Source organism: Camponotus vicinus, unplaced genomic scaffold, assembly GCF_025532165.1.
Source record: "Camponotus vicinus isolate PSW18456_S1 unplaced genomic scaffold, iyCamVici1.0 SCAF_14, whole genome shotgun sequence".
Lineage (NCBI taxonomy): Eukaryota > Metazoa > Arthropoda > Insecta > Hymenoptera > Formicidae > Camponotus > Camponotus vicinus.
In genome coordinates, this window is record NW_028141950.1 from 11857150 (window position 1) to 11867024 (window position 9875).

Here is a 9875-nt window from a genome sequence, read left to right on the forward strand (position 1 = left end):
CACCTCTTGCCAGCTTTTCTTTTCTACCATCCACTCTCTACAGTCCTCCCACACATGCTCCCACGTTTCTTTCTCTCTCTCACATAATCTGCATAGTACTGTTTCCTCCTTTTCCCAATACCTATTCGCTCTCATCTCATTTCCTAGCCTGAATCTCGCTACCCTGCTCTATCTATTTTCCTCCCAACCTTTTTTAAGGTAACTCGGTATACCCTCTCCCTTAATTAATTTGTACCAGCTGTTAAAACTCGCCCCCCTTATTCTTTCCCATCTCTCTTCCCTTTGCCTTTTTCTATCCTCCTTAACCAGCTCTTCAAACCAATCCTCTCCCTCCTCCCTTTTTTCTTCTACCCTCCCCAATATCTCCCATCTTACCTTAAAAAACTCTTTCCTCTCTCTCTCCCATTCTGAACCCGCTTTTCCTACCTTTGCCCTTTCCCTCATCTCCTTCCAACATCCCCGAGCTAGTCCGCTTCCTCTTCCCTCCTCTAGCCTTCTTTCAAACCCCCAGGCTCTTCTCCCTGCCCTAACCCTTAGTTTCTCCCTTTGTAACTCCTCCCTTAACAGGTATCCCGGTGTCCATCTATTTACTCCTAATAGCCATCTCAAGTATCTTTCTTCTAATCCTTCTATTTTTTCTCTCTCTTTCCACCTCCAGATCTCTACTCCGTAACCCATCACCGTCCATACCAACCTATCGAAGAACCATAACCTTCTCTCCCACTTTTTTCCAAACCTTCTTTTGCCTATCCCCCATACCTGTCCCATTATCGCCGCCGCCTTCCTTACCCTCTCTCTAATATGCCCTTTCTGTCCCCCATTTTTTTGCAATTTATATCCCAGATAAATGATTTCTTTAACCTCCTCTAATGCCTTTCCTTTCCATCTCCACGCTATTTTCTTCTCCCTACCTCCTCCCTTCCTGAATCTTATGATCTTTGTTTTCTTTTCATTTAACTCTAACCTTTTCCCTTCTAGATAATCTTCCAATCTTCCTATCATACTCCTCATGCCTTCTTCATCCTCGGCCAATAAGACTATATCGTCCGCATATGCTAACGTATATATTTTATCTCTATTTACTTTAACTCCACCCCATTTAACCTTCCCCATTTTCTCTTCCAAATCTGCTATTAGGATGTTAAATAGCATGGGGCTCAATGGGTATCCTTGCCTCAACCCTCTTGCCGTCCAGAAACTCTCCCCTGTTTCCCCGCCTACTCTTACCCTACATTTCGTCTCTCCCAATATCTCCATAATTCTTCCTACTAAACCTTTTCTCACTCCCCTCTCCCTCAGCGCCTCCTCTAACTTCCCTCTATCCACCGAGTCAAACGCTGCCTTCAAATCAACAAACATCATTACCATTTTCCCCCCTTTCTTTTCTATCTGCCTATTTATTAAATAATTAAGTATGTAGATGTTGTCTATTGTCCCCATTCCTTTCCTAAATCCCGTCTGGTTTTGCGGTATTATCCCCTTAGTCTCTACATCCTCTCTTAACCTTTCCGCTAGTATCGACACATATATCTTATAGATAGACGTCATCAACGTGATCTCCCTGTAATCCTCCACCCTCTCTCCTTCTCCTTTCTTAACTAACGGTACTATTACCCCCTCCTTCAAATACTCCGGCCAACTGTCCCCCCTCCATACCCTGTTGCAGAACCTCCATATCCAATCTTCTAACTCCTCACCCCCGTACTTCCATACCTCTCCCGGTATCTCATCCACCCCTAATGCTTTCCCTTCCTTTATCTTCCTTATGGCATCATTTATCTCTTTCCTGCTTATTCCTTCTTCCCCATCTCCTTGTTCTCGTCCTCTTCCCCCTCTATCTCCTCTTACCACCCTCACCTCCACTCCTCCCAGGAGTCTCACAAAATGTTCCCTCCAATCGTCCATCCCAATATCCTCGTTTATCCTCCCTCTTCTTTTCCTCTCCCTATTCACTATCTCCCATACATCGGATTCCCTTTTGGCTTCCGCCACCCTCCTCTCCCACCTTTCGTTATCTTCTTTCTTTTTCTTTTCGCATAATTTCTTGTATGCCCTTTTCTTATCTTTATATTTCTCCCCCTCTCCTCCCTCCCTCCTCCAATTCCTCAAAACTTTTCTCACCTCCCTTTTTGAACTTCTACATTCTTCATCCCACCATTTTCCCTTTCCCCTACCCCGTTTCCCCATGTATCTTTCTGTCTCTCTTAAGGCTTCCTTTAACCTACTTTCCACTATTCCCCACTCATCCTCTATCGATAACTCCTCATTCCCCCCTCCTATCCCTTCCACTTTTTCTTTAAATATATTACGACCTTCCTCATTCCATACTCCCCTACAGCTCTTGTTCCTTACTCCCTCCCTCTTACTTTCCTGCTTTCCTTTTACGTACACCTCTACTGGGTGGTGGTCCGAATCTATCTTGTCCCCTATTTTTAGACTATCCACCCACCCTCTCACATCTTCCCCCCCTATAACGTAATCAATTACCGTGTTCCCCCTACCTCCGGTGAATGTGAATTCTCCTTTTTCATCCCCCTTAATGTCTCCATTCATAATACCCAGCCCCTTCTCCTCCAGAAATTCCACTAATCTTTTCCCTTCACTATTTAATACTCCATCCTTGGAGCATCTTTTACTTTCCTCTTTCTCTTCCTCCTCTCCTTCTTTCACCCTCCCCCCTCTCTTCCCGTTCTTGCATTAAATCCCCACCTATGATCGTTACTCCCCCTTCCCTCACCAACCCCGTCCATTCTTCTAACCCCTCCAGTGCCTTCTCTATCCCTACCCTCGCGTACACACCAACTATCTTCCAGGTTACCCCGTCCTTTTCTACCGAACCCACTACAAAACCCTCTTTTCTTGTCTTTATCTCTGTCCCTGACTCCTTAATCCCTTTTCTGATACCCATCAACATCCCTCCCGCCGCCCTACCTTTCTTGTTTGACCTGCAAGCCCATTGAACTCCCCATTCATAACCCAACGGTAACCTTTTCTTTATCTTGCTCCAGTCCTTTTCCTCCACTCAAGTTTCCATAAATACTATCACATCCCATTCTTTTATACCCCTCCAAAATTCCTCGTCTTTGTTAATCAACCCTGCCACATTCCAAAAGGTTATTTTCCATCCCTCCTTTTTATCCCTCCTTCTTTCTCCCCTCTTTATTCTTACTCTACCGTCATTCCTTTTTCCCCCCCTACACTCCCTTTTTTTAATTCTTTTACATTCCCCTTACCGTCCCTTAGCACCTCATTTTCTTCATCCCATCTCCACCATGTATTCTCTATCCTGATTCTTCCGTACCTTATCCACACCCTCCTCCCCTCCCTTTCTTCCTCCCTCGCTATCTCTATATTCCATTTCATCTTTCTTTCCCTCCATGTCAAATCCTCCCCTATTCTTTTCCTTCTTCCCTTCAACCTCCCTTTTTTCTCTAATATTTCCCCTCTCTGCTCTTCATCTCTTAGCCTCACCCACACCATCTCCCTCCCCTTCTCCCTGTCCTCTCCTATCTTTTTGGTTTCCACAATGTCCACCCTCGTACCTATTTCCTTCATTAATTCCTCCACCTTCTTTCTCCTCTCCCCGCCTTCAACTTTCAACCCCCTTATGATTATGTTTTTTCTTCTATCCTCCCTCTCTTTTAATTCCATCTTTCTCTCTATCCCTTTCAATCTATCCTTCATGTCCTTGCTCCCCTCTCTCCCCTCTTTTCCTTCTCTATGATTCTCTTGCCCCCTTCCCATCTCCAGCCCTTTAACTCTTTCCTCAATCTTTTTCAGCTCCTTCCTTAAGAAATCTCTTTCTTCCTTTCCCTCCTTCATCTGTTCTCTGAACTCTCTTCTTATCTCCTCTAGCTCCTCCCCCACTCTCTTCCCTTGATCCCTTACCTCCCTCCTCAGTTCCATCAATGCATCTCTAATCTCCTCCAGCATCGTGCTCCTCCCCTCACTTCTAGTTGGAGACCTGCCCGTCTTTTTGCTTTTTTGGAATATCTCTTGTTCCCAGCTTCTCTCTAAATCCTCTCTCTTTCTCTTTGACAACTCTTCAACAATTCCTATACTTCCTATTCTCTCCCTTCCCCCCCGGCTCTCACTTTCCCCTAGAAACTCTTTTCCCTCCATCCGGCCCTCTGTTACCTATGCTACCTATTCAAATCTACCGCGCTCCTCACGCTTTACCAGATACCCCGCTTAGTTCCTGCTCCCCACCGCTGACGCTTCTGTCAACGCACCGAGCCCGTGCGCTACCCACGCTTCCCTGTCTATACACTCTATCTCTATGCCCAACTGTCACCTGTCACTTGTCCAACTTTTCACTGTCCTTTAACCCACCTCTACGACCCTCTCCCTACCTACCTGTATGCTCCACACACTCTCACTCATCCACTCTCCCCACACACTCAACCGCCCTTATCTCCCTTGCTTATAGCCTCACTAAAAATCCGCCGAATTCTCTTACCACACTGACACGTGTCATACACTATCGCGCCGGAAACAGAAGTCCTCATATATATATATATATATATATATATATATATATATAGATATATAGGCGGGTTCTAACTCAGGGATCTCAGGGGGGTGAGGGACGGGGGAACCGGGGGGTGACGTCACGCGGGGGGGTGACGTCACGCGAAGGGGTGACGTCACGTGCGGGGGGGGTTACGTCACGCGTGGAGAAGGGGGGATCCGCGGCGCGAGCGATGGACGAGGGGGTCCGCGCGGGTAGGGGGGGATCCGCGGAAAGAAGACGGTGGTGTGAGAAGGATAGCTCTAGTTGTGAGAAAAGGATAGCGCTAAGTGTGTGAAGAGGACAGTGCGACAAGGATGGCATCAACGTGTGACAAGGATGACATCAACGTACGACAAGGATGGCGTCAACGTGGGACAAGGACGACGCATTGTAAGATGCTGCATAGGTGGGAGAAGGACGACGCAAAGGTAAGTGAGTGAGTGATAGCGACGAGCATATGAAAGAGAGAGAACGATAATATCGCGAGACAACGTGTACGGAAGAGAACGATATTGCAAGAGCAACGTGTGCGAGAGAGAACGATAGCGCGAAGAGAACGCATACGAAAGAGAACTATAATATCGCGAGACTTAGAACGATAATAGCGCGAGAACAACGCGTGCGAGAGAGAACGAAGATATCGCGAGACGTACAACTAACGCGCGAGAGAGAACGATAGCGCGTACGAAAGAGAGAGAACGATATCGCTATACTTATAACTAACGCGCGAGAGAGAACGCAACGAAGATATCGCGAGACTTACAACTAACGCGCGAGAGAGAGATAGCGCAAGGGATGGGAACGCAAGGAGAGGCGCGTAAATAATTACATTTTTTTCACAATTAAAATATATAAAATTTATTTTAAAATGTGTGTAAATACATTTATGTGTGTGTGTGTGTGTATGTGTACTTAAAATTAAGAATATTAATAGTAATAATAATATAAAATATAAAATTAATAATAATAAAAATATAAAAATAATTAAAATTTAATATAGAGGGAGGGGGCGATGCGCCGGACTGAGGGATGCCGCTCCTAAAACAGAAATACATTTCATTATTTTTATATTATTTAATAATTTATTTTAAGATACTTTTTGATATATTACAAATTGAAAGATACAATATTATCCATGGCTCATCTTTATATTGAGCAATACGCTCAATTTATAATTTTACGCAGGTTTTGATTCACATATCTGTTTATCCTCTCGTCGACCATTCATATACTCTCGTAAACTCTAAAATTAAACATAACTGTGAATGTTTTAAATTTATTACACATCGGTAAAAATATTTTTACCTTCAACGTTTCCAAGTCTTGCCGTAGCATATTCTCGTGCTCATATTCGAATTTGTCCATTTTTTTTCGTAATTCAAGATTTTCATCTATTTCCAAAACATCGTAATGTAGTGTGATTAGGATCTTCCTCGTAGATACACGAACTTGCATCACATTTTCTAAGTGAGTTCGCACAATATTTTCGAGATTTGAGAAATCTCTTCAACGAATTTGTGCGAGGTTTTTTCAAGCCGAGCTCTCGATGTCTTATAAACTGAACGATTGAAGTTTCAAGATTCTTCTTTGAAATTTGTTCCCGCTCATATTGAAGTAATTCTTCATTATCACTAGTCCGAAAATCGAAATCAGGTTCCTTATCAGATGATTCTTCCTTCGCATACAATTTCTTCCATTTCTTTCTCTTCTCTCTCTCTATCTCAATTCTTTCCGCCTCAACTGGATCTATCCAACAATCATCATCATCCGTATCATCATCGATGATAATAACGTCGTCTTCAGCCATTATACGTGACCAACGAAACACAAGACCAACGAAACACAGAACAACGAAAGAAATAATATTCTAATGCTGCAGACTCCTCTTCATTATATATCTTTTAATATCTTTTGTCTCATTCCAACTAGAGCATCACGTCTCATCTACCTCAGCATTTCTCTACATCTTTAGCGGAGCGTGTTGAGAAAAGTATAACTATTCTTATTCGTATGGAAGGAAAGAATTAAAATTATAGATGGAATAAAAATAATTATTTATTGCAAGCATCGTAAAAAATATCATTTACAGCGCATGTTAATAATTCGCTGTTAAAGACATCACTATCGCGTATCGTTTTTACAGCATCGCATACAGTAGTAATATTTTTACGTCGTAAAACAGTTTCAAATTGTTTAAATTTTTCATTTACGAGATAGGTATTCTCGCATAACCAATTATGCATATGATCGATACAATTTTCAAAATTAAATAAATGTAATAATGTTTGTGGTTTCATGTACAAAGAATTGTCACATAATGCAAGTTTTACAATTTTCGATTGATACATTTCGATCGATAAATCTCCAATCCTTAATGGGAGAGCAGTCGATTGTAGAAATTGTTCAACGTCTGCTTGCTTCTGCATCAACAAATTTCATGTTGAAAAAGGCAATACTATTTGATTGCCTCGATTATCGGCGAGAATCAGTTCCACGTACGATACAGCTCCAACGCTTATTCCAATGTCCAAATACTTGTACGACGTTGGGGTTAGAGCGTATCTTCTTCCAAGTATGCGAGTCGCACGACGAGGCTGAATGTTATAAAATATATAAATTAGATCAATATTTAAAAAAAATTAATAAATAAAATTTTTAAACGATCGAAACTTACGTGTCACATTTTTGCTTCTTACCACCGATACGTTACCGTGGGGACATTATAGAATACCATTGTAAATAAATGTATATTTTGTTTATTATTAATTGCATATTTTGTACATAATCATGTATATATTTTTATATTTTATACATTTTATATATTTTTATACTTTAATAAATTTTATATTTTTTATACACATATTATATATTTTTTAATAAATATTTATAATACATTATTTTTATGTATCCAAGAGTTGTATGATTTATCCATTCCCAACCATTTCACGTATACGTCATCATCCTTTTCCCGCAAAATTTTTTCCACGAGATATACGTCTGGATTAGTGACGCGTTGTAGTTCGTATTCGTAGAATCCTCCAGCGATAGGATTTCCACGCGAATCTTCGAGTATGAATGTCGCGGGATTAGTTTTCTGCACCTCGACAATCTTAAAAACTTCGGTCGTCCAATTAGGTGTGAAACCTTTTTCAAAGATGGTCTTGTATTTGCTCACGCGTACAGAATCGCCTACTTTAAATTTTGTCGGAGCTGCAATTTTTACGTTGCTATACACCGTATTTAAAAGTTTTTCGACGATCGCTGGAGTGACGTCGGCAGGTCTCATACCGATGGTGCGATGTTTTCGCGTATTGTACTCTGCAACGAGTCGAGATAGCTCGTCGATCCATTTGTAATTTCTGTTGAGCGTAAACATTTTCCACATATTGTTTTTCAAAGTACGATTGAATCGTTCCACGACCGAGGCTTTCATAACAGAATATGTCGTGTAATGATTAATGTTGTGTTTCTTCATGAGTTTCTGCACACTCGCGTTGTAAAATTCTTTTCCTCTGTCGGTTTGAAAATTTTTCGGACACCTTTTATCATCTCCAATAATCTTTGCGATCGTTTCGGACATTTCGTTTCCGCTCTTACTCTTGAGCGGTACGGCATACGGCCCACGCATACTTGCTCAACACATCGATAACTGTGAGTATATATTTATGACCCTTGTTGAGTCGAGAGTACGAACGCATGTCGACCACGTCCGCCTGCCACAGATCGTCGTATCCGCGTACAATGACGCGTCTTCGTGGAAAATTTCTTCTCGCCGGAGCATGTAATTCCTCGACTAGTTGCCGCTTTTCGGAGGTGTTTTTCTTCTTTCGCACGTTTGATCGAGGCATAATTAATATTGCGATATTAGTATGTCTCGTTTACTGTGTCGAGTCAGATGTTGCATATCTCAGCACATTCTTTATCTCGTCCATCATTATTCGTAGCGCCTGCACGTTTGTTTCGAGCGCGATAATTTTTTGCTCAATTTCTTCCTGTCGATCTCTCAAAAGTTTATCCACGTATCGTTTGTTGACGGCGTCAGTATCAGTTTCCGGTTGCGCTACGCGTTGAATCTTGCGCAACCTTGCATCAAAGCTGGTAGTAGTCTGGCACAGAGAGATACCAGGTGAGATAACAACATCGCTCTGAAGTCGCATATCACTGTATTAAAAAGCAGCATTAGGTGTGAGGTCTGGATAGCTCAGTGGTCTAGAGCAGTTACCCGGAAAGCGAAAGACTCGAGTTCGATTCCCGATCCAGCCACTTGCGCCTCACATATTTTTCTAGTCTGCGAATATTGTTTTCTAACAATTATTCGTTAGGCTGGAGAATGTGTGAATGCTCTCTCCACAGGATATGCGTCAATGCCGTTGCCACGGATGGATTCTGTCGTTCGTTGATCAAATGGGCGTAAAGACACGTCCGACCTCCTCCCACATACATCCCTATCTTTCTCTGGACAATACTGACCGAATGACACGTATCGTCGACGCATAGTTTAATTTATAATAATGCCGGCCTCACGAAGTTCTTCGATAATTGACAAGATTTCATTGTCATGAGCATTGTTGCCGGCTCGACGCGAGGTGTCCAGCAATCGCAAACGATCTACCAATTCATTGGGATCGTTCCAATGCACATAATCGATCATATTGTCGCTTAGCGTCATGGTGCGCGGCGCGTCTATACCTCTTCCCACCTTTCTATCGGGGAATAATGGTGCAATTATATATTTGTACTTGTATCCTTTATTACTATTAATAGGATTATTAACTTTGTTGTCACGTTTATGCGCATTTGTTGCTTTTAATATACTTTGATATTTATACAAATCGTCTTGAGTGTATTTTTTATGATTGGGAATATTTTTAAAAATCAAATCGTAGATACCTTCGGTTCCCGTATATTTTATTCCATCGATAATTATATTATCTTACATGTCCACATCGAAACGTTTATCACCGAGCATCATTCCTTCGCTGGTAAATTTAACACCGTAGACGTAATCCATACTCTTATTTTTATCAACACTCATGATAGCTCCTATATATTTTTGCGCTAGTGGACCAAAATGATCTCGGAACGTTTTCTGACCTTCGGACGTTTCTAATTCGTGTCGGATCGATGTTACAAACGAATCGGGCGTGGTCTCGTAAATTTCTTCGACGGACGGGGATGGCATTGTTTGACGCGGTTGTACTTTTATCGGAGTAGAAACAGTAGCCATATTAGAAAATTGTTTCCTTCGTTTTGATCGATTCGGTGTCGAATATATCGGCGAATCGTTTATCGGCATATTTATCCGTGCTCGCTTTATTCTTTGCTTTGACTCTTTTATTTTTTCCTCGTGCTTCTCTCCAAA

The 9875-nt window shown here is 41.9% G+C and overlaps 1 pseudogene; it reads right to left on the reverse strand.

The window, feature by feature from the left end:
• Positions 1 to 5690: 5690 nt before the first annotated feature.
• LOC145964886 (uncharacterized) lies at positions 5691 to 6320 on the reverse strand (annotated as a pseudogene).
• Positions 6321 to 9875: the final 3555 nt, after the last annotated feature.